The sequence below is a fragment of the Mus musculus genome, chromosome 13 (assembly GCF_000001635.26).
Source record: "Mus musculus strain C57BL/6J chromosome 13, GRCm38.p6 C57BL/6J".
Lineage (NCBI taxonomy): Eukaryota > Metazoa > Chordata > Mammalia > Rodentia > Muridae > Mus > Mus musculus.
In genome coordinates, this window is record NC_000079.6 from 71487239 (window position 1) to 71513656 (window position 26418).

Genomic DNA, 26418 nt, shown 5'->3' on the forward strand with positions numbered 1-26418 from the left:
ATATATGCCTCATACGAGGCAGCTATAACAGGGTCCCTTCAGCAAAATCTTTCTGGCATTGTGCGATAGTGTCTGGGTTTGGTGGCTGAATCCCCGGGTGGGGTGGTCTCTGGATAGTCCATCCTTTCATCTTAGGCAAGCAGATTTCTGAGTTCAGGGCTAGCCTGGCACAAAGCAGGCTCTAGGCGAGGTCAATAAATGGTTGTACACCCCTTTAATCTAAGCATTCAGGAGACAGAGCTCATGTAGATCTCTGAGTCTAAGGTCTTTCTACAGAGCAAGTTCCAGGACAGCCAAAGCTTAGACAGTAAAAGATTTGGAAAACAGAACAATGGTGATGATGTAATAGAACAATGGAACTCGGTTCCAGCTCCAGCAAGCAGCAGATCTCAGAAGCTTTGGCAATGTGGCTCTGTCTTTAAAGTCAAGAGGCTAAGGTCATAAAATGCTGATTCGTGGGATAATCGAAAGGAAACCTGGTGTAAGTGATCAAATTGATATGTAATTCTTAAGAAATTACCTTATGCAAAATAAAAGACTGGGCTTTGGTCTGCAAGAGAGAGCTATCTGGAGCAGAGAACCATCTGGGGCAGAACTTAGAACTGTCAGCTTGCATCCATCACTAACTCTGAGTTGTTCTTCTGCCACTCCCAAACACCCCTTCCTCAGGACCTTCTCCCAAGTGAAGGCATGGGCTTGGCAAGAAGAAGTTTCATCTGCCCCTAAGGAACTTAGAATTAAGAATTGAGAAGAGACAGAAACCATCCCTGCCTAGGAAAAGACTTGATAAAAATTGAGACCAGCTCAGTAAAGACTTGTAGATTAGATGAGGAGGTGGCTGCACAGTCCAGGTGGGTAGGAGAGAGAAAGGGAGCATAGGAAAAGGGAATAGAGTGTGTATAGAAGTTGGCTCACATGTAGGGATAGTCTCAAGGAAGGTTTTGGGCCAGCAAAGTACAGTGGAGATATGTCTGGTGAAACTTCAGAAACTCAAAGCCTGTTTCATTTAGTTCAGGGACAGATTACCAAGTGGAGAAAGGCCATTCCAGAGGACTGAATAGTCTTGAAGCCTCAGGACTATAAGATGATATGGTGGTGTAGGTGGCAGATCTTGGAAGGAGATAGCCATAGTGTACAACAGAAAAATTTAGCTCTTATCAGTGTAGAGATGACTGTCTATGGAGAGTGACTGACATAAATACTGCTAGAAGAGCTTTCCCTTCCCAGGATGTGCCACCCAGTGGTTTTTGCATTATGCATGAACATCCAACCCAAGGAATGGACAGGAACACTAGAACAGGAGAAGGCTGTACAGGGGTCCTCAGAGGTATCTTTAAACTTCAGTTGTTGACAATAGGGTCATGCAGGGCTTGCTTGTCAAATCTGACAATTTAGAATAAGTTGGAGCAGGTAGCCTGGGAATGGTACCAAGCCTGTGTTACCAATCTTGATGTTTTTCTCTCTGAAGACATATGGTATTTTGTCTTCATTTGACAATAGACTCATACTAGCTATGTCAGACAGACAATGACTACACTGCTACTGCTGGACCTCACAATCTCTGTCTCTCTCCATTACTGAATTCCTCCATATTTTCTCCTTGTTGGAAAAAAATGGCTTCTATCTCAAAGTATTTGCAAAACAGCTTGTTATCTGCTTGCTGACATGTTCTCTGGAATACAGAGAACCACCACCAGTTTCCACCATGTGTATTGTCTGAGTAGCTGAAAATCTTATCACAGATCAAGATGCCCAAAGCTCTGGGTAGTGCTTTAGGCAGAATTTGACACAGCCACCATTGAAAAGGCTCCAGGAGTAGAACTAGAGCTAAGAAGAACTTTGCAGAATCAGTACAATTTGATATGTTACATGTGTATTAATTACTTTCTGGGCTGTGATCAATCACCATGACCAAGGCAACTTACAACAACAATAGTTTATTTCCACTTACTTTTAGAAGAAAAGTCCATAATGGAAGGACAAAGGCAGCAAGTGGCAGAAAGCTGAGAGATGATATCTTCCACCATGCAGAAAGCAAACATGAACAGGACATAGGACAAGGCTATAAACTTTAAAGGCCACTCCCTGTGAAGTACTTATGTACTTCCTCCAGTAAGTCTCTACCCCCTACACCCTTCCCAAATAGTTTAACCAATCAGGGAAAAAGTGTCCAAATATGTGAGCCTCTGGGGAAGATTTCTCTTCTTACTCAGAGTAATACAGATGGCTATTGCTGATCTTTAAATAGAAAAATAAAAATAAGGAAAGCCAATTATCAGCATTAATTATGCTAATCAACATGACTGACTTCATACATAGACAACATTTCTGATGTTTTGCAGTTACATGATCCAAGTGTGTGATGATGGTTTATGAAGGAAATGTGGTCTTCTCTGGCAGCAGCCACCTCCAGAACATGGATTCTGTGGGCATAAGGGCATGCTAGTCCATAGCCAATGCTATGTTCATAAGTCCAAGATTCATGAATTATCCTTTCCTAACACACACCTTAAAGCAAATCAGCTCACATGTAGTTCACACCCTAGTCATTGACCATTGGATCCCCATTTCAAAGATGGCAGGTGTCTGCTTTCTTCATGTGGGCGTGCAGGGAACGTAGATTAAACGCTGCAGCATTGAATTGTTGAATTGTGTGAGAGGAGCCATTGGGTTGCTTGCTACCTTCCTCTGTCTGTGGCTGTTATAAGTAAGTTGAAACTTACCCAGCAGCTTTGGCATCCTGCCTAGACTGCAGGTCTTCAGTGTTTGGCCCAAAGCTTTGAACTGGTTGGGAGGCTGACAGTATGTGTTTATGCGAGCTCCCCTTGACCTCCAGAGAAATGTCAGAGCAAAGATGATGACGACAGATTAGTACTTACTGCACTCCTCGAAATCTCTGCTTAAAATCTGTCTGCTTGGTGTTTATTTTCATTCTCCCTGAATTTGCTTTTCAAACTGGAGTCTGGGTTCACATTAGTGCATATAAATTATTCTAGTCTTGAATATATATTTACCAGGAGATCAAATCAAACCATGGAATATTTATGGAGCCACTAATAGGGGCAGGGCAGCATGCTCCCAGAGGTCTCTGGAGGGTGTAGGATGGTTGCTGCTCTCCAATGCAGTCCTACTGGTACTGAAGGAGAGCAAGATTGAATAAGTCTTATCTACTGACCTGGCCAACACCCCATTTTCCTTGATTGGAAACTGAAATCAATTACCTTGAACAAGAGCCTTCTTTGAATTAATGAAGTGAAGTGTGGTACAAGTACTTGTGCTTTGCAATCCCTGGCATCTCTGAAGGGTTCTACCACTTGGAAGTCAGATGTCCCTTATAGGCTCTTATTGGAGGTCCTTGTCACAAACAAATGATGGTGATATATTAGGAAGTGCTGTGAGTTTTGAGGTCTGGGGGCTTACTAGAAATAGCAGGTCACTCAATACATCATTGAAACAAGTATGGTGTCCCAGACCTTCTCCACCCCATCTCTCTGCTCCCTGGTGGCCATCAAGTGATGAGCTTCTGTCATGTGCTCCCTTGGCCACAGAACTATATGCTCCCATGGCCACAGAACCAAGTTCTCATATGGCAACAGAATCAAGCTCTGCCATGGCCACAGAACCACACGCTTCTGTGACCACAGCACCATGTGCTATGGGTTTTGCTTTGATGATCTTATATGTAAGCACCAACAATATTTTTTTCTCTCACTTGCCTTACACCCCAATGGCTCCTCTCATGCACTATACATTTCCTCTCAAATTCAAAATCTTTTTTATTTTTCTGAGACAGGGTTTCTCTGTATAGCCCTGGCTGTCCTGGAACTCACTCTGTAGATCAGGCTGGCCTCAAACTCAGAAATCTGTCTGCCTCTGCCTCCCAAGTGCTGGGATTAAAGGCATGCACCACCACCACCCGGCTCAAAATATTTTATTTCATTACTGTTGTTATATATATTTGTAAAATCATTATTATGCATGCATACACAATAATTATCCATATAATTATTATTTTTATACACATACTCATAAACAACTGAATCCATTTAAATGTCGCTTCTGTATGCATGTGTTTAGCACTGACTACTTGTGATCGTATAACCTATCAGAGCCTGGTGCCTGGGACAGATTGATTCTCCCTCCCCTAGCAGCAATTGATTGCCCATAGCTCTTCATCTAGGTGTGGGATCTTGTGAAATATTCCTGTTCACAATGGCATGTCAACTGGTGTTCCCATAATACAGGTCTTTCTTAGTCATCTCATAGTATTGAGACATCATGGGTGCAGCTTCCCTGTCATAGATGTAGCACACTATCTAGGAGTGGAAAACCTTATTCTCTGGCTCCTACAATCTTTTTCTACAATCCCACTTCCATGTTTTCCCTGAGATTAAGGTGTAAAGGTCCCCCGGCTGGGGAGGCGACCTAAGCCACAGCAGCAGCGGTCGCCAATCTTGGTCCGAGACCCGCCGAACTTAGGAAATTAGTCTGAACAGGTGAGAGGGTGCGCCAGAGAACCTGACAGCTTCTGGAACAGGCGGAAGCACAGAGGCGCTGAGGCAGCACCCTTTGTGGGCCGGGGACAGCCAGCCACCGTCCGGACCGGAGGACAGGTGCCCGTCCGGCTGGGGAGGCGGCCTAAGCCACAGCAGCAGCGGTCGCCAATCTTGGTCCGAGACCCGCCGAACTTAGGAAATTAGTCTGAACAGGTGAGAGGGTGCGCCAGAGAACCTGACAGCTTCTGGAACAGGCAGAAGCACAGAGGCGCTGAGGCAGCACCCTGTGTGGGCCGGGGACAGCCGGCCACCTTCCGGACCGGAGGACAGGTGCCCACCCGGCAGGGGAGGCGGCCTAAGCCACAGCAGCAGCGGTCGCCATCTTGGTCCCGGGACTCCAAGGAACTTAGGAATTTAGTCTGCTTAGGTGAGAGTCTGTACCACCTGGGAACTGCCAAAGCAACACAGTGTCTGAGAAAGGTCCTGTTTTGGGCCTTCTTCTTCGGCCAGGAGGAGGTCCAAATACAAGATATCTGCGCACCTTCCCTGTAAGAGAGCTTGCCAGCAGAGAGTGCTCTGAGCACTGAAACTCAGAGGAGAGAATCTGTCTCCCAGGTCTGCTGATAGACGGTAACAGAATCACCAGAAGAACAATCTCTAAACAGAGTCAACTATAACTACTAACTCCAGAGATTACCAGATGGCGAAAGGTAAACGGAGGAATCTTACTAACAGGAACCAAGACCACTCACCATCACCAGAACCCAGCACACCCACTTCGCCCAGTCCAGGGAACCCCAACACACCTGAGAACCTAGACCTAGATTTAAAAGCATATCTCATGATGATGGTAGAGGACATCAAGAAGGACTTTAATAAATCACTTAAAGAAATACAGGAGAACACTGCTAAAGAGTTACAAGTCCTTAAAGAAAAACAGGAAAACACAATCAAACAGGTAGAAGTCCTTACAGAAAAAGAGGAAAAAACATACAAACAGGTGATGGAAATGAACAAAACCATACTAGACCTAAAAAGGGAAGTAGACACAATAAAGAAAACTCAAAGCGAGGCAACACTAGAGATAGAAACCCTAGGAAAGAAATCTGGAATCATAGATTTGAGCATCAGCAACAGAATACAAGAGATGGAAGAGAGAATCTCAGGTGCAGAAGATTCCATAGAGAACATCGGCACAACAATCAAAGAAAATGGAAAATGCAAAAAGATCCTAACTCAAAATATCCAGGAAATCCAGGACACAATAAGAAGACCAAACGTACGGATAATAGGAGTGGATGAGAATGAAGATTTTCAACTCAAAGGTCCAGCAAACATCTTCAACAAAATTATTGAAGAAAACTTCCCAAATCTAAAGAATGAGATGCATATGAACATACAAGAAGCCTACAGAACTCCAAATAGACTGGACCAGAAAAGAAATTCCTCCCGACACATAATAATCAGAACATCAAATGCACTAAATAAAGATAGAATACTAAAAGCAGTAAGGGAAAAAGGTCAAGTAACATATAAAGGCAAGCCTATCAGAATTACACCAGATTTTTCACCAGAGACTATGAAAGCCAGAAGAGCCTGGACAGATGTTATACAGACACTAAGAGAACACAAACTGCAGCCCAGGCTACTATACCCAGCCAAACTCTCAATTATCATAGAGGGAGAAACCAAAGTATTCCACGACAAAACCAAATTCACGCATTATCTCTCCACGAATCCAGCCCTTCAAAGGATAATAACAGAAAAAAACCAATACAAGAACGGGAACAACGCCCTAGAAAAAACAAGAAGGTAATCCCTCAACAAACCTAAAAGAAGACAGCCACAAGAACAGAATGCCACCTTTAACAACTAAAATAACAGGAAGCAACAATTACTTTTCCTTAATATCTCTTAACATCAATGGTCTCAACTCGCCAATAAAAAGACATAGACTAACAAACTGGCTACACAAACAAGACCCAACATTTTGCTGCTTACAGGAAACTCATCTCAGAGAAAAAGATAGACACTACCTCAGAATGAAAGGCTGGAAAACAATTTTCCAAGCAAATGGTATGAAGAAACAAGCAGGAGTAGCCATCCTAATATCTGATAAGATTGACTTCCAACCCAAAGTCATCAAAAAAGACAAGGAGGGACACTTCATTCTCATCAAAGGTAAAATCCTCCAAGAGGAACTCTCAATTCTGAATATCTATGCTCCAAATACAAGAGCAGCCACATTCACTAAAGAAACTTTAGTAAAGCTCAAAGCACACATTGCGCCTCACACAATAATAGTGGGAGACTTCAACACACCACTTTCACCAATGGACAGATCATGGAAACAGAAACTAAACAGGGACACACTGAAACTAACAGAAGTGATGAAACAAATGGATCTGACAGATATCTACAGAACATTTTACCCTAAAACAAAAGGATATACCTTCTTCTCAGCACCTCATGGTACCTTCTCCAAAATTGACCACATAATAGGTCACAAATCAGGCCTCAACAGATTCAAAAATATTGAAATTGTCCCATGTATCCTATCAGATCACCATGCACTAAGGCTGATCTTCAATAACAAAATAAATAACAGAAAGCCAACATTCACATGGAAACTGAACAACACTCTTCTCAATGATACCTTGGTCAAGGAAGGAATAAAGAAAGAAATTAAAGACTTTTTAGAGTTTAATGAAAATGAAGCCACAACGTACCCAAACCTTTGGGACACAATGAAAGCATTTCTAAGAGGGAAACTCATAGCTATGAGTGCCTTCAAGAAAAAACGGGAGAGAGCACATACTAGCAGCTTGACAACACATCTAAAAGCTCTAGAAAAAAAGGAAGCAAATTCACCCAAGAGGAGTAGACGGCAGGAAATAATCAAACTCAGGGGTGAAATCAACCAAGTGGAAACAAGAAGAACTATTCAAAGAATTAACCAAACGAGGAGTTGGTTCTTTGAGAAAATCAACAAGATAGATAAACCCTTAGCTAGACTCACTAAAGGGCACAGGGACAAAATCCTAATTAACAAAATCAGAAATGAAAAGGGAGACATAACAACAGATCCTGAAGAAATCCAAAACACCATCAGATCCTTCTACAAAAGGCTATACTCAACAAAACTGGAAAACCTGGACGAAATGGACAAATTTCTGGACAGATACCAGGTACCAAAGTTGAATCAGGATCAAGTTGACCTTCTAAACAGTCCCATATCCCCTAAAGAAATAGAAGCAGTTATTAATAGTCTCCCAGCCAAAAAAAGCCCAGGACCAGACGGGTTTAGTGCAGAGTTCTATCAGACCTTCAAAGAAGATCTAACTCCAGTTCTGCACAAACTTTTTCACAAGATAGAAGTAGAAGGTATTCTACCCAACTCATTTTATGAAGCCACTATTACTCTGATACCTAAACCACAGAAAGATCCAACAAAGATAGAGAACTTCAGACCAATTTCTCTTATGAACATCGATGCAAAAATCCTTAATAAAATTCTCGCTAACCGAATCCAAGAACACATTAAAGCAATCATCCATCCTGACCAAGTAGGTTTTATTCCAGGGATGCAGGGATGGTTTAATATACGAAAATCCATCAATGTAATCCATTATATAAACAAACTCAAAGACAAAAACCACATGATCATCTCGTTAGATGCAGAAAAAGCATTTGACAAGATCCAACACCCATTCATGATAAAAGTTCTGGAAAGATCAGGAATTCAAGGCCAATACCTAAACATGATAAAAGCAATCTACAGCAAACCAGTAGCCAACATCAAAGTAAATGGAGAGAAGATGGAAGCAATCCCACTAAAATCAGGGACTAGACAAGGCTGCCCACTTTCTCCCTACCTTTTCAACATAGTACTTGAAGTATTAGCCAGAGCAATTCGACAACAAAAGGAGATCAAGGGGATACAAATTGGAAAAGAGGAAGTCAAAATATCACTTTTTGCAGATGATATGATAGTATATATAAGTGACCCTAAAAATTCCAACAGAGAACTCCTAAACCTGATAAACAACTTCGGTGAAGTAGCTGGATATAAAATTAACTCAAACAAGTCAATGGCCTTTCTCTACACAAAGAATAAACAGGCTGAGAAAGAAATTAGGGAAACAACACCCTTCTCAATAGCCACAAATAATATAAAATATCTCGGCGTGACTCTAACGAAGGAAGTGAAAGATCTGTATGATAAAAACTTCAAGTCCCTGAAGAAAGAAATTAAAGAAGATCTCAGAAGATGGAAAGATCTCCCATGCTCATGGATTGGCAGGACCAACATTGTAAAAATGGCTATCTTGCCAAAAGCAATCTACAGATTCAATGCAATCCCCATTAAAATTCCAACTCAATTCTTCAACGAATTAGAAGGAGCAATTTGCAAATTCATCTGGAATAACAAAAAACCGAGGATAGCAAAAACTCTTCTCAAGGATAAAAGAACCTCTGGTGGAATCACCATGCCTGACCTAAAGCTTTACTACAGAGCAATTGTGATAAAAACTGCATGGTACTGGTATAGAGACAGACAAGTAGACCAATGGAATAGAATTGAAGACCCAGAAATGAACCCACACACCTATGGTCACTTGATCTTCGACAAGGGAGCCAAAACCATCCAGTGGAAGAAAGACAGCATTTTCAACAATTGGTGCTGGCACAACTGGTTGTTATTATGTAGAAGAATGCGAATCGATCCATACTTATCTCCTTGTACTAAGGTCAAATCTAAGTGGATCAAGGAACTTCACATAAAACCAGAGACACTGAAACTTATAGAGGAGAAAGTGGGGAAAAGCCTTGAAGATATGGGCACAGGGGAAAAATTCCTGAACAGAACAGCAATGGCTTGTGCTGTAAGATCGAGAATTGACAAATGGGACCTAATGAAACTCCAAAGTTTCTGCAAGGCAAAAGACACTGTCTATAAGACAAAAAGACCACCAACAAACTGGGAAAGGATCTTTACCTATCCTAAATCAGATAGGGGACTAATATCCAACATATATAAAGAACTCAAGAAGGTGGACCTCAGTAAATCAAATAACCCCCTTAAAAAATGGGGCTCAGAACTGAACAAAGAATTCTCACCTGAGGAATACCGAATGGCAGAGAAGCACCTGAAAAAATGTTCAACATCCTTAATCATCAGGGAAATGCAAATCAAAACAACCCTGAGATTCCACCTCACACCAGTGAGAATGGCTAAGATCAAAAATTCAGGTGACAGCAGATGCTGGCGAGGATGTGGAGAAAGAGGAACACTCCTCCATTGTTGGTGGGATTGCAGGCTTGTACAACCACTCTGGAAATCCGTCTGGCGGTTCCTCAGAAAATTGGACATAGTACTACCGGAGGATCCAGCAATACCTCTCCTGGGCATATATCCAGAAGAAGCCCCAACTGGTAAGAAGGACACATGCTCCACTATGTTCATAGCAGCCTTATTTATAATAGCCAGAAACTGGAAAGAACCCAGATGCCCCTCAACAGAGGAATGGATACAGAAAATGTGGTACATCTACACAATGGAGTACTACTCAGCTATTAAAAAGAATGAATTTATGAAATTCCTAGCCAAATGGATGGACCTGGAGAGCATCATCCTGAGTGAGGTAACACAATCACAAAGGAACTCACACAATATGTACTCACTGATAAGTGGATACTAGCCCAAAACCTAGGATACCCACGATATAAGATACAATTTCCTAAACACATGAAACTCAAGAAAAATGAAGACTGAAGTGTGGACACTATGCCCCTCCTTAGAAGCGGGAACAAAACACCCATTGAAGGAGTTACAGAAACAAAGTTTGGAGCTGAGATGAAAGGATGGACCATGTAGAGACTGCCATATCCAGGGATCCACCCCATAATCAGCATCCAAACGCTGACACCATTGCATATACTAGCAAGATTTTATCGAAAGGACCCAGATGTAGCTGTCTCTTGTGAGACTATGCCGGGGCCTAGCAAACACAGAAGTGGATGCTCACAGTCAGCTAATGGATGGATCACAGGGCTCCCAATGGAGGAGCTAGAGAAAGTATCCAAGGAGCTAAAGGGATCTTCAACCCTATAGGTGGAACAACATTATGAACTAACCAGAACCCCTGAGCTCTTGACTCTAGCTGCATATGTATCAAAAGATGGCCTAGTCGGCCATCACTGGAAAGAGAGGCCCATTGGACACGCAGACTTTGTGTGCCCCGGTACAGGGGAACGCCAGGGCCAAAGGGGGGGAGTGGGTGGGTAGGGGAGTGGGGGTGGGTGGGTAAGGGGGACTTTTGGTATAGCATTGGAAATGTAAATGAGCTAAATACCTAATAAAAAATGGAAAAAAAAATTCAAAAAAAAAAAAAAAAAAAAAAAAAAAAGGTGTAAAGGTCAGAGGTCATGCTATAGATGTATCAACTATGGCTGCCCAAATCACTTACTCACTAGACTTGGACTAGTTGTGGATTTCTGTAACAGTCTCCATCTGTTGGGAAAAAAACGCTTCTTTGTTGAGGAATGAGAGATATCCGTATCAGAGTATATGAAGATCACTATCAAGAGCATGGATATTAAGGCCCTTCCCTAGGCCCATTCTGTGTTTATATTTCTCTTTGTTTTCATAAGGGTTGACATGAAGCATGAAAAGAAGATTCATGTAGGCTATGAATTGGAAGCCCTGCCAGGCACCAGTGCTTATGTGTGTGTGTGTCTGTGTGTATGTGTGGGTGCATATACATGTGTGTGTACATGTGCATGTGTGGATGTGTTTGCACACACATACATGAGTGTACTTGGCTTGTGTGTGCCTGTATGTTCCTGCCTGTGTGTTCTCTATTCCAAAATAGGAAATCAATGGTATGTCTAGTTATGAGTACCAGGAGCTGAAAAGAAGGACAATTTCCATACAGATTCTTTTTTTTCCTTCTTCTTCTTAATACGGCCCTGGTTTCATTTCTGCATGTTGACTTGGCCTTTGTGAGCAAAGTAGAACATGGCTGTGTTGTTCTATCCAATTAGCCCAACCTCTGCCTTGCTCATAAAACTTTATGAAAACTACTGTTCACAGGCTTGCCAGTCCAGAGAAACAATGACAGGCTTATAACTCTTAAGAAATTTTTTTGGCAAATAGTTAATAAGAGTTCTCTCTCTCTCTCTCTCTCTCTTTCTCTCTCTCTCTCTCTCTCTCTCTCTCTCTCTCTCTCTCTCTCTTTCTCCTCGCTCTCTTTCTCTTTGCCTTGCTCTCCCTTCTTTGTTTTCACAAGACTTCAACTGATGGAAAAGTTAAAGAAGAAAACAAAACACAAAGCCTGCAGTCTCACTCAGGCAGTGAGGATGGCAGCCCCATTAATAACACGGATCATTAAAATTTATAAAAAGCTATTCTTAATATAGGATATAAGTACATTTCTCAGGCAGAGCTATGAAATTTATACCCGTTTTATTGTCACCAGAGGACTTTCTTACTGTTCCGCCCCCACCACCGTCTGCCCTCTGCCATAAATCACCGTGTGGTTAATAACCTAGATTACAACAACCAGTTGCATTTACGGAATTAAATATTGACTATGTGAAAATGTTATTACATTTTTACTGATCGGAAGACCACAGCACAGCCCTGCAGGACATGTAGCTGGACAGAAATATCTGTGTAATCTTTGTGGGAAATACAGTTACGGGGTGCTCATGAACATCTGATAGGGTTTGGAGCGATGAAGAGGGAAGGGAGAAAATGTGGGTTTCTTAATTTTACACCAGGCCAAACACATCAGGAGGAGAGCATTATATTGAAGCATTGCACCTTATTTTCAATTTAGGAGTCTCCGGGCCAAATGCACGAAGTCATTACTAAACTGTGTGTGGTGGAGCAGGGTGTTGAAATTACAGTTCCCACATGGAACAAAACAGATTAAAAATATTGGAGGAGTTTGGAAAGGATCAGGCATGGCACAGCACTGAAGTGAAAGCACTCAGGTTTCTCATTACAGGGGCCTCTAAACATGTCAGCAGCATCAGTTACTTACAGCAGAGACACTCAGAAACAAACTTTTAATGGTAGACAAGAGATCCCATATTCATAGCTAGGAATGCTAAGCACATCCCTGCCATGTGGCATAGTGTATTGTGAAGAGCTCGCACCTTGACATAGATAGTTCAGATCTGCCTAATAATGAATCACAGTTGGGTTAAAGTCTCCTGTGTGCATGTGCACATGTGTGCATTCACAAGCACATACAGCAAACGTTTGCAAAAAATAAAGACCTACTTTATACACACTCCACACATACATGTTGCATCATGCAATATGTGGCAGTTTGAATGAACTTAAAACGTACATAGAAGGGCTTAGTCTGAAAGATGCCTTCCTGTGCAATCTTGAGACTCAACTCTGGCACCAAGCAGAAGCAGGATGCCCAGGTAGTATAGCTGAATCAGCAAGTGCCAGATTTGGTAAGAGACTCAAACAGTAAGATGGAGAACAGCTGTGTCTGCCATGGGAACACACATCCTTACAGTGTGCCTACCCTGCATGCCCTCACACACGCATGCCATGCTCATAATGAAACTCTGATTGAGACGCATCAGAGTCCAGTTTTGTCCTATTTTTGTTTTCTTAAATTGAGGGAGGATAATTTATTCACCCCATGCACCACATGGCATTTAATTTCATTTTATATGTGGAATAATTCTGATACAGAGTTATTTCTACTTTTTGAATAATTGCAATTTTATTTTATTGAAACTGCCTTGCTTGATTTTTTAGTCTAAGAAACTTTTACTGGTTGTCACTGTGACTAACACGTTTTAATACATACATAAAATGCCTATGCTTATGAAACTTAATTTACAAAGTTTTAAGCTTTACAACCTTGAAAGGAAATGCTAGCTAGTATATTAAATTAAGGCCAATGTGTTCAACCAGGAATCAAACAATGGCCATGTTGTAAACCTAATATTCTAAGTACTGTACACATTAGTACAAAGGGAATCAAGGACTCTCACAGTTTTCTAGTTGGTCCCATCAACACACAGGAAAACAACAACAACAAAAAAGGCTCTCTGAAATCCAAGGTTGCCACAGAGCTGGCTTATCTGTCCAGAAATATTGTTTTGATTGTGTGCACTTATTAAATATTTCTAAAGATATATGGGCACTTGAGGGAGATGTAGCCTTTAGTTGATACTCTTATTTTAATTGGTAATATAAATATTGAATATTTACAAATATTGAAACTCAGTATATGTGTTGGGAGGTACTTTTAAAAAATAGCAATATTCTCTATTCCAGCCCTATCTTCATCCATCCAAAAATATCTATTCTATTTTTCCTTCCTATGGAGATTCACACCTCCTAGTCACTCAACATAGGCTCTGTGGTTATGCAGATTTTAGAATTATTATCTTTTACAAGTATGCTTGCTTCATAATGAAACACAGAAAGGGTATGGATTCATATCAAAGGTACTGTGGGGAGGGAACAGAAATTAATGGTGAGGCAAAACCATATCAGAACATGTTGTATGAAAAATAATCATGTTTAAGAATAGAAATAAAGCTAACAAATATAGAGAAAAATAACAACATTAAAGTTACACTAATAATTTTTTAATGAAAAGAGAAGTATAGAATGGAGAAGATCCTATTATAGCAAGTTTATTTTAAAATATTCCTTTTAAAAATAATTTTTATTTTATATGTAACTGGTTGGTCTGTGCATGTGCCCTGTCAAGAGTGTGTGCTAATCCATTCTCTATTCTCTTGAAAAGGCCCACCAGAAAGGTCTCCCCTACTTTCTTAAGATGGCCTTGAATCTTTAGATGCTATGTTGCTGATTCTGATCAGAGACATGGCACTTTGGTGTTTGTTCCTAAGCCACCTACTCTCCTTTCTCCTTCTCCAGGGCCCCTAAGGAAGTAGCTCCTCAAAAGATCCTGTTAAACTTTTAGTTGTAAGTGAAAGTCTATCCTGGAGACAGAGCGATGGATCAGTCTGTAAGAATAGGAGCTGGGCAAGCAAGAGGATCAGCGTCAGGACCCCAGCACCACATCAAGAGCCATTTGTGTCTGCTGCTAACTCCAGGGCATTAGAGAGCTGAGACAGGAGGGTGGCTGGGCTCTCTGGTTACTAGTGTACCATGTTCAGTAAGAGAGCTGGGCTTAAATAGATGAAGCAGTGATAGAGTTGAACACACGCACACACACAGGAGACTTTATCAGCGTGAGCATGGGCAAATGCTCCAGCACACAGAGCACATGTTCACACTAGCTTCACCCACCAATAAACACACCACACGTGTATCACATGCTCGTTAAGCACACACAAACACACACACACACATACAGAGGCCACATACACACCTCACACACATTCAGTTCTGTTTCCCATCAGAAAAAAAAAAGGTAAAAGCATAAAAGCGTTGGCTTACAAAATCAAAAAAATTTCTATTATATTAAATCTAATTGACAATGTTCCTTTCTAGAATTATTTGTTTTATGTGTATGAGTGTTTTGTCTGTATGTGCATATGTACACCTCATACTTGCAAGTCAGAAAAGAACATGGGGCCTAGATCTGGCTACATAAGGCTCCAATCTGGCTCTCTGATTTTATTTATTTATTTATTTATTTATTTATTTATTTATTTATTTATTGCTATATCTGCATCAGCTCCCATGTGGCTACAAGCTTCATGTCACAGCCTGGACCCACTTCCCAGCCCATGACTCACCGGTGTAGACATAGTCCTACTGTAGATTTTTGCCTAGCCACGGCTGCCTGTAGACTACAGATTGGGAGAGATTCAGAGTCAAGGGTAGATGCTACACCCTCACAGCTGGGAAGGATAGTCACTTGGGGAAAGAAGACTTGCTTACCAGCCCTTGACAGACCTCGGTCCATGCTGCATAGAGGCCAGGAGCAAACAGAGACTGTTGTGATGTTTGTCCCCTCGGCACCCCTGGCTTTTCTAATGGGCAAAGAATATTTTCTGATCTGGAGATTATTAGTCAGCAAAACTCAAGTCAACCAAGAGTCAATCATGATTGTTCCTATTGTCCTTTACCAGTGAGTGCTCTCTCCAGTGGGATAGGAAGTACACAAAGCCCACACAGTGGGGACATCACAGAGTTTATTGGACATGCCAGAATGCTGTGCCCACTCCAGTGAAGTCTGCCTGTTGGGGTGGAAAAGCCGGGAGGCAGTCGCGAGGCAAAGAGTTTCAAGGAAACTCAGCCTCCTGGAACCTTGGCATTCTCATAGCCCATATACTCAAACCCGATCCCCAGGTTAGTATGGTGTATGCTCTCTTTCAGTATTGTTTTATTATAAGTGCCTTTAAAGATTGAATTCTAACATAGGCAAGCCTTCACCAGTGTTCCAATGTCCTACAAAATCCTTGAAGCCAATGAGCTAGGAATTCAGTAAGAATGTTACCTAACATTCAAATTCACTTCTAGTAAAGACAGTGAAACTAATTAGGGATTACAAAGAACAGAGCTAGAATAACTCAGGGCTAGTCTGCAGAGTGATTACTTAAGACAATATCGGAGTCTCACCCAAACAAGGGAAAAAACAATGGCCTAGGGAATAGGTGGGTTAACCATGAAAGAGTTAGGAAATCCCCCTGGGACAGGTTTCTTCAATAGGCCCAAAGGAACAGCATAATCAGGCATTTATTAAGAACTCCTGGTGGTGGTTTTAACAATAGACTAGCATTACACCTGTCCCCATTTTAAGTGGTAAATGCGGCCTGGTCCTCACCATCTTTTGATGTATGCATTCCTTTTGTTTTGTGTCACTGTAACTGTGAGGATGTGTTCGCCTGGCTTTTCTTGTTTTTATTCTGTATAAAAGTCTGGCATTCGTTTGGACAGAAGTCTCAGATTCAACACACTCTCTCGTGTCGTGTCTGTCACTCACCGACTCTATGCCCATCTGTCCTTGATTTGCACGGATTGAGGAGGGCCCATTGTGCCTCCATCCGTGGCACCATACAGCATGAAGCAGACAAAAGCCTGGCTATTCCCTCGTCTTCTGCAAGATACTGTCTTAACAGGCCAGGAGTTTAAGGTGGTAGGTGTGCATGACCAAAAGGCTGTGGACATGACTGACAATGGAGGACTTGGGCCACAGCAGTAACTTCTACACAACAATGATGGAGATGGAGATCAGCAACAGGTGCCACCAGCCCTTCAATCAGGCTTATAGAGTCTGGTCCCCTAGAAAGGCTGAATGTCTTCTCATGTGAGCTCTCTGTGTAGATCCTTGATAGGTGGAAGCCTTGTGCTAGAAACTCTCCTGGATGTACCCTGTGGGTTCTTCCTTTTTTTTTTTTTTTTTTTTGTTGTTGTTGTTTTGCTTTTTTTGTTTTTTGTTTTTTTGTTTTTTTTGTTTTGTTTTTGTTTTGTTATTTATTTATTTACTTATTTTTGGTTTGGTTTGGTTTGGTTTTTTAGTTTTTTTTTTTGGTTTCTTGGGTCACACAGATTGACCTGACACTTACCATGTAAGTCAGGCTGATTTTGAACTCAATGATCCTACAATCTCAGCCTCCCTAATGCTGGCAAGTGGAAGAGTATCCCTGGCTCTCCTCTTCATAATTTGAACCTCTGACTTCTCTCTGCTTGAGGACCTTACCTTGAGTATAGTAACTCCCACCCATTCCCAGAGAATCTCAAAGCCTTTTCTGGTGTATGGTCAGGGCTAATTTTTCGGGAACCTGAAAACTGCCATTGATGTCACCTGTGTCCTGACATCTCCCTCATGGTTGACAGAAGTCTCAAGGAAGTATAGTTAGGAATTCCTTAGGTGCTGAGACTTGTTCTCCATTATTTGTAACCCAACTACATTAAATAATGCACATGGATTTTAATCAGTTCAAAAGGTATGTCCCAAATTAGCAGTTTCTTAACCCTATATAGACTTCACAGTATACACTTGTTATTGTCAGACTTTGTGGCCCACTGCTTGTATATCTTAACAGTGCAGATATGTACTACTAACTTTTCTCCGGAGACTTTACTCTTGTTTTCTAGGGAAATTTGCCATATTTCTCATGTCCACACCCTATCCACCCTTCACCCCATAATCCTGATGTATACTGCCCACAAACTGTATTTTAGACTTTGACTAAAGGTGAATTTGTAGTTTAACGTGTTTCCTTCCCCTGTAAAGAGGGTGAGTTTCTGTTTATTCTGTATTCTTTCCTCCCATCTTCCACTCTTACCTCAGTCATCAGGTTTTTTTTTTTCCTTTCCAAGTACTTCATTTACTATGTGCCAATTTTAAAAGATTTACACAAAACTGTCTCATCTTCCCTGTCAGTTTCTTTGTGACCTTGATGGCCACCCCAGTTACCTTCTTCGGAATGCCCATGGAATGTTACCACCCACATTAAGGATGACTCTTTCCACTTCCATTAGCCTAATCTAGATCATCTCTTAGTGGCACGACCATAGATTGTTTTCATGGTGATTCTAAATCTCATCAAGCTATCAAGATTGACCATTATAAGAATATTCAATAGGGAACTTGGTCAGTCAGCCATGAAAATGACCCAGTAGGTCTAGTAGGACTAGACTGCCCACCTCTTGTACCTGATTTTCACATTTGCCTGGCGCTGAAGACATTTATGCTTGGCCCCTGTGCCTGCTCCATCTCTACATGCAGGGTTCTGTCTTCCTCACCTACATCCCTGTAAGAGGAGAGCACGTTCTCCTGCAGCATCAGATGGAGAAGCACAGTAGGGTTGTGCTGCCCACTGAGAAAGCTTTTCAGTCAGACCCTCCTAGCTCATTCTCAAGCCTGGTGTCAAAATGTCAGTGATGTCAAAATCCTCCCCTTAAACTCAACTAGACCTCCACGTCAAGACTAACTCCCAATAATTATTTACTTATCTTTTCACCCTTTTTAATTGGTGCATCTTTATATTGGTGGGTAGGAGATAATGGAAGTGAATACTTGCTTCTGTCTCCCAGGTTAGTTCCTTGTCTGCCTGTACCTCTTTGGAGGACAGTGTATACCAAGCTAGTCTACAAAAATCAAAATTTGGTATAAGAAGGAGGAATGGCAAACAAAACAAAACAAAACAAAACAAAACAAAAAAAACCAAACAAACAACCTCCTATGCCTACTTAATTTCAATCCAGGAGCCATAGCCTGCTCTAAATGAAATAACAGGAATCTATGCTTCAGGCATGCTGTCTAATGAGCTATTTAATTAATCTAAAGTCTCCTATTAGGTCAGATTATCCCAATTCCCTGCCTCACCTTACTAATAAGCCCTTTGGAAACAGCACTGAACCTAGCTTCTTAACTTTGCCATCTAACGGTAGATTAATGTAAACAGATGGTCTCTACTGTTTGATTTAGCACAACCACCAGAGACAAGGTGCCCAGACTCTACTCCCCACCCTCACTGTGGTCCTTGATGGATGGAGCCTTTGACTGACGGGTAGAACTTCAGTCATCAATTTCAATTGTGAAGCCTGACAGTAGGGAACAATATGGACCATGTGGTCCAGGAGATGATTGGCTTCACAGTTTGTACACAGACATGACCTTACACCCGGGTATTAACTTACATGCTGCAAGAACGTGGTTGCTATTAAATTATGTCAAGTGTTTGGTCTGAGTGATATGTTACAAGGGATTTTGACTCCTTCCTAAAATGCACGCACGGTAAAGCAGCCTCATTCTCTCTGTACCATATGTGTCAATATGTCTTTAAATAAAGTGCAAGAGCTCATAGGGTCCCATTGATACTGCACACCTAGATGAGCATGATGAGAGAGAAAGAGAGAAGAGAGGAGAGGGGGAGGGGAGGAGACCAGGCACAGTTGGAAAAGAAAGCCCATGTATCCAGCAAAGCATTGTAACTGTGACAGAGTTGCTAACATTGTGGTATATTTTTTTCCTAACTAGTAAAACATAGTTACAAAAACCCCATATTTAAAGTTTGTTTGCATTTTCTGCACAACTGAATAGCAGACCTGTGGTCTGGTCCTTGCTTCCTCCTTTCTTGTTTGTTTTGAAGGAGAGAGGGGTCCTGCAAAACCTAGTGAATGATGGTGCATTTTCTAAAATGATCACCTATCCCTACTCACAGCCCGTAACAAACGGAAACTCCCAAGGAACTCTGCCACAAGAGACAGAATGTCTACGTGCCTCTAGAAGCTCCTGGGGAAAGTGCCACATTTCAGTCGTGCTGAAGGATATTTAACTATATACTCACGTTCCCAGAGCCAGGGAGACACTGATGTTGTCACCCTACCGGGTGTGAACACACCCAGCCAGGGACATGTGGCTTACTCACTGCAGCTTCAGGGACATGATGGGATGTTCCTCACATCCCGGTACCCAACAGAGCATTGATAGAACCATGACTACAAATACCAAGGCAAGTGACTTTCCCAGAGGCTTGACCTTCACCATCCCTCCACGCTCAAGAACTGTGAACGGCACAGGGTGCAGAGTAACCTTCCTAAGTTTAGTGAGGGGCTTATCAGCACAGAAAACCACAAACAAAATCTAGCTTGCAATGAGAAACAGGGCTTTCCTGACCTTTATCCAGTTTTAAATCACCCCGAATCCATGTACAGTCTATGAAAAGGTGTTTGAAGTTTCCCCGTAGCTACACGTAAAAGTTCAGAGTCAGCAGCACAGGTAACTTTGGAGGCGGAGTTTGTAGGTTAGTGGTGTTCACTCTGCAGTATAGTATGTGGGAAGGGATGAGAGCCAGCGTGCTCAGTGCGCAGGCGCAGAGCCACAAGGCTGGACAAAACCCAGAAGCCACTGCCCAGCACCCATTTCTTTACAGTTGGGAAACCAGAAGCCCCAGAAATGTTTGCGTTTAAGGAAAAGCCCCAGTAATAGACCTACTCTGTCTGCGTTCCCTCTCTGCTGGGATAGAGTCCCGGAGCCATCTGCCTTCCCAGTGACAGCATGCTGCTTATGCAAATGAGGGCCTACACAAAGGTGGCTTCAGTGGAGGGTGTGACTTGTTTCCCTGGCAGGATCCCCCTACTTTAGGGACTCAGGAGAGAGCTGATGGGCTGAGCACAAAAGGTTACAGTGTAGTCTAATGTATGCGCCTTTCCTGCGGAACCCTAAGAGTGCCCCACTAAAGAGAGTTTACACCAGCCTCATCCGAATTTAAAAGAGACATTTATTGCATTCAGAGAATGTGGTGACTTCCACTGTGTGTCCCCCAGCAAAGGTCTGCTTTGAAAAGGCCTTTTATCATGCAGGAAGAAAGCGTGGTCAGCCAGGGGATAGAGAACTCCAGGGGGGAGGGCACCACTGAGCCCCAAGCAACTTTGGCTGTCAGGTTTTCCCAGTGCCCTGGGCCTGGCCTTTCCATCGCTCCTTAATTGATTGGGTTAATATAAACCCCAGCGTTGCCGAGTTTGTGTGGCCCTCATAATAAGGCTGTTGTGGGCTTCTCTCTGCTCTTGTGTCCCTCGCTTAAGAATGCATCACTCCACACAGTTCCAAAGTGTTAGCAAGTGAAAGGAGGTACAATCACTTCATTAATGATTTGTAAACAGAATAACCAAGCCGCCACCACCTGCACGGGCTCCGGAGTAGGAGACAGCTCTGTTCAAGCTCTGCCCAGTGCCACAGCCGGAATTCAGGCTGCAGAGTAAATAAATGGCCTAGCCAGCCCTTTCACACTGTTGCCAAAGGCTGTGAGTCAAGGAACGACCATGTCTTCATATTTGGAGAGGCATTTCAGAAGGACATGAGATTAGGATTTTTTTTTTAAGGAAAGCAAAGAAGCCTGCCATGAATACTGATAATTTTAGAAACAGAACATGAGTATAGATGAAGCCCAAGCAATGTGGCTGTTCTGAACAGCAGTGTATGTGATAGCAGCCTGTTTCAGGTTTGCTTTTCTCCACCCTGACCACACCCTGTCATGATAACATCCCCTAGGACGTGTCATCCTTCAGGGAGAACACAGAACTCGGGCTGCTGAAGGTGGTAGAGTCAGGGCTAAGTATGAACTCCTCTATGAACCCATGAGAGGACAAACTTCATGTTGTATTTGAAGTCATGACACATCATGGTCATGTGTTCATGGATCATTTCCATCTCTGGCACCTGTGGTCTTTGGAGGGTCAGGAGCCAGTGCTCTATTGTTTGCTTTCTGTGTGGTCCTGAGAACCCAGCTCTATGGGATACACCTACCCTCCTCCACGGCCTCAGTGGATAGGATGGCTAAAAGAGACCGGTCATCCTGTGAAATTAACACCTTCACAGGAGGAGAGTGTAGTAAAGGCGGGAAGGTTAATACCATGAACTTCCAAGCTATGCTTGTGTTAAAGCCCCACCCCACCCCACCCTTGCTGTCCTGATGGCTGCTTAGAACTTTGTTGTTGTGTCTAGAGTGTTGAGATGCTGATGGTCTAGAGGCAGATAGATTGTCTTGAGCTAACTTTAACTCCTTAATTTGGTCACTTGCTGCACACCTCTGCATCTGACTTAGCATCCTTCTTACTGTCACAGCAAACCTTTTTCAGAAGTACCAACTTAAGAGAGCATGTCTTCTTATCCAACAACGAAGAATGACATCAGACTTCATCTTAGGCCTATAGCAGAGATCCTTGCTTTCTGTGACTTGCCTACCTGATGTCCCCATGAACGTGGGAACTATTTAGATTATGACTTCTGCTTTTGTTCTATAACTATAAAAGTGCCATGATTCTGTTAACACATTGGAGAAGGTATTTGAGGCAACCCGAGTCCATGTTTCTTTCTCAACTTGGACCACCAATATTTGACTCCAGAAAAAAATTGTCTTTCACTTCTTCTAGGGAGTGAGCTATGTTTTGGCTGATAAATCAGTGAAATCAGACAGTGTGAAAGGAGGCCTTCTAAGTGGCTGTGAAATTACCCCCCAAAGGAATACAAACTAGTGTGCATTGTAGGAGACTTATGCATTGGCTGGTCACCAGTGGGACTGGACCTGAACAACTGAGGGATTTTTTTTTTAATCAAGGCCCTACCTTGGGCTTGAGGTGTCAATAACTCAGATGTGGCTGTTGAGAAATACCTTCTCTGCGGTCCCAGTAGACCCTCCATTACTGTGATGGTCACCTTCATCACCTCCACACAGCCTAGAATCACTTGGGAAAAGAGTCATTGAGGGATTGTGTGCCTTGGATTGGACTGTGACGTATCCATGGGGATTGTCATAATGAAGTTAACTGATGTGGGAAGGTCAGGCTCACAGTGCATGGTACCACACCCTGCCTTGGAGATCCTGAATTATATAAGAAAGGATAAGGAGAACCTAGCAGGAACAAGTGAGCAGTGAGCTCACCTGTAATTAACTGTATGTAATTGTCTCTCAGGTCTCTACTGTGAATGTCATGTGACCAGGTGCTTCAAGCTCCTGCCAATGGTGCTCCCCTCAGTGGTAGAATATAATTTGGAATTATAAATAAACCCTTGTTTTCCTAAGTCCTTTGTGTCAGAATATGTTACCGCAGCAATGGAAGTACATCTAGAACACTCTGTGATCTGGGTGCTCTTTGATCTGTTCCATGCACAGATAGCACTAATGTCACCCCAAGCCCCTTCCCCTCCCTCTCAGCACCTTACACTTCATGGTACTACAGGAGTATCCAGGAGCAAGCCTCACCCTTCCAGATCACAACACACTCACAGAAAAGATAGGCAATGTTTCTGAAAGTATAGCTGGTATTTATGTTGGCTTTATAATTTTTCGACATAGATCAAGATACTGTTTGTGTAGAGCAATGGTGGTAGTGGTGTGTGTATATGTATGTTTGTAGGTGAGTGTGTGTGTGTTGTGCATGTTGTGAACATGTATGTGGAAGTCAGAGAATAACCTTACTTGCCATTCTTCCTCTAGCACTGCTTATTTTGTTATTAATTAATTTATTTTTTAATGTGTAACAAAGTATCTCCTTATTACCTGGAACTCGGTAATAAGGTTGTGCTAGATAGCCACAGGGAATACCTGTTTTACCTCCCCACAGACGAGACCACAAAAGGGTATCATCACATATGGGTTACCAACTGAGCCATCACTGCAGCCTTCTGTACACTGCTCCCCTGAAACAAAAACTCCCTTTGCATGTAGTACATTATCTGGTTGAGTCTGTGGTTGTATTTATTTAGCAGAGTGAACCAGCCAGGCACTGGCATAGGATGCCCTGTTCAGAGACACCATGCCTTAGGAATTTTTTAATGCCAAGCATGTGTGTGGGCAGTGGGGGGCTGTGTTTGAACACCAGAGAAGCACATGGTTCCCATGTTTCTTCTTCACAAGGGTTCCATCTTTACAGCATCAAAGACACACTCTGTGGATACATGAAAGAGGAACACAGACAATAACCAGACATGGTCTCTGGTCAGAGACACTTGCAGCATATTCTCAAAGGTATGATGAATTCTGAACTCAGAGAGCCACTGCCGATGGTCAGTTTGTAACTTGGAGCCAGCTGATCCTCATTGAGAAATGATGCAATGTGTGCTTTCAACGTGTCTGTATCCTTCACCATGTTACTGGCAAGGAAGAGGCCCCCTTCTCCATACCTGGGAACGTCAGACTATGCAGATGAAGGCTGGAGTAAATCATAGGCTCGCTACCCCTTCAGTGAGCACTGATCAGACACCATGTCCTTAACAATCCAACCTGTGACATGAAACAACAGCCTAGAATACAGCCACCAGCCATTTCCCAGGGGCTGCCTCTATATACTCTGTATGCCCTAAGTTTGGATTCTTTACACTATTTCCATCAAACACATTCTCCATGGATGCCACTAGGCTACCATATCTAGAAGGGGAGGGTGTGGTCATGGTAGGAAGAAAAAGTTCCACCATTTGCTCCACAGAAGCCCACAAAAGACTTCCTCTATACCCCATGTCATTCTCAGGGAACCAGCTCTCTTTGTGCATGGGGCCCTCACTTGCTCTTCAACTGCCATTTAGTAGAAGAAGGGTCCAGTGACTCAGCTGGGGCTTAGGCCCTCAGCAAGCCTCAACCAATCTGGTACAATCACTGAGCCAAACTCATTAACTTAGAATATCCCATCTGGGATCATTCCTAGGACTGAAGGGAGAGACTCAAGAAAGAGTTCCTTTCCATCCCAGGGCAGACATGACCAGGTGGCTCTGCTGAAAGCTAATTTAAGGTGTGAAGTTATGGGAGAGAGATGGACCTTTCTCCACCTGAGAAAGATGAGTCAGTCTAGAAGGGGAGAGCAATCAAGTCAGATAACAGCCACCCCTTCCTCTCGCTAAGTGTGAGTTGTCTTTCCAGAAAACTTTGAGAGAATGAACTAAGCTTTGGAATTTTATAAAATTTAAGCTAATGACAGGGCAAGGAGAAAAAAAATAAGAAAGTTTAAATATAAATGAGTATTTGAAGCTGCCTGTCCAAGTACAGCAAAGTCCAAGGAAGGAGCTATTGTCACTGTGTCACACTCACGAATGCTTACAAGGTTGCATTTAACAAATGTCCCTTCCCTGAACAAATAACATGAAACCTGGGTTTTCACATTTATGCTCCCGGTAATTTCATATTTAACCAAGTCACCCTGGTGCCCTTTAGCCCTTAGCCTGGAGCACTTCACTCCAGGAAACCTTCCCAATTCAGGCCAGAGGGCACAGTACCTCTGCACAGATACAGGGACAGTACCCCTTCACCAGTTTCAGTTTTAGAATCCATTTCATTGGATAACGCTGAGTAAGACGTCTGTGAGCATCCACAGCTCCAGGTCCATCCACCATGACGATTCCTTTCCTTGAATAATCCTTTCTCTAGGGGCAGCTTGGGCGTTGTTTAATTGAGTGTTCCATTTCCTTTACACGTCTGCATTTGTTGTCTTGGATATTTCAGGCTTATATTAACCAGCTCGGAGTATTGAAGTTCTCACCATCTGTAGGAAGAATTTTGAGGCCCACCTCAAACACGGAGCCTGAAATTCCTGTGAGCCTTATTTAAATTTCATCACAAGAATTATCTTCTAAGTTAGCCCTTTAATGATTTGCAAAGAGTAGTAGCACCCGTCACTTCAATCGATATTTTAAAGCAGACCCCCTGTTACACTCAATTATATCCTAAGGACCTGCCTGCCAAAAGCATCTCAAAAGCCAGGGGCCTTTCTCTTCGGGAGAATAAAGGATGTGATGTCTGAGGTTCTTAATAAAGTGGGTGGTAATTGTTAATATAGTAATTCTTATTAGTTTAAATGAAACCAGAGATAGAACTGCTTCAGAATTTAGACATATAACATAAAAGCCAAATTAAAATAAGTCCAAGAAAAAGTCTGTGGATTTAATTTAGTTGATTTCTACATTTTCAAAGCAGAGTGGGTGGTTATTGGTACTCATGGTTGCTTAAAACAATTTTTAAAGCGTGCTAAAATTTGAATTTCTGGAATTATTAGTCTTTCATTAAATCCCCAAGCCAAAGCCAGTGAAAACTGCTCAGAGTGCAGAGAGGAGTTCTGCACTCATGTCACACGCAGGGAGCTTGCCAAGGCCTCCTTCCCAGCTCAGGACAGGCTGTAATTGTGGGCTTTCAAATAACAGCAAAAGGAAATTGCATGCTTGCCTTTCCTAAGGTGCTGGCAATTAGCGGAACACGTAAATTTCAGTTGGGAGTGAAAGGGTCTGGGACCAAGAAACAACACAGCTTTGGTCTGTGCAGCCAGAGTCCAAAGGAGTGTGAAAACCTGCCTTGTTCCCATCAGCTCAAATGAGGGGTGGGGTAGGAAGTCAGGGGAACCGGCCCTTTCTCCAGGAGGTTGTCAGGGTTATCCGTGGAGCACAAGGCACCACACCTAGGCTCAGAGAAGCAGACGTCCCTGTTAGCACTGGCTCAAGATGAAATGCTCCAAACTTTTCACCCCTTTCCA

General features: G+C 42.6%; 1 long non-coding RNA gene across 5 annotated transcripts in view; it reads left to right on the forward strand.

The window, feature by feature from the left end:
* The first annotated feature begins 374 nt into the window (after positions 1-374).
* 1700112M02Rik overlaps positions 375-26418 on the forward strand; it is a 125098-nt gene continuing 99054 nt past the window's right edge. For all 5 annotated transcript variants that reach the window (XR_873658.1, XR_873657.1, XR_382643.2 and 2 more), the window contains exon 1: positions 375-481. This is a non-coding gene — a long non-coding RNA (RIKEN cDNA 1700112M02 gene). The remainder of the gene's footprint in view (positions 482-26418) is intronic.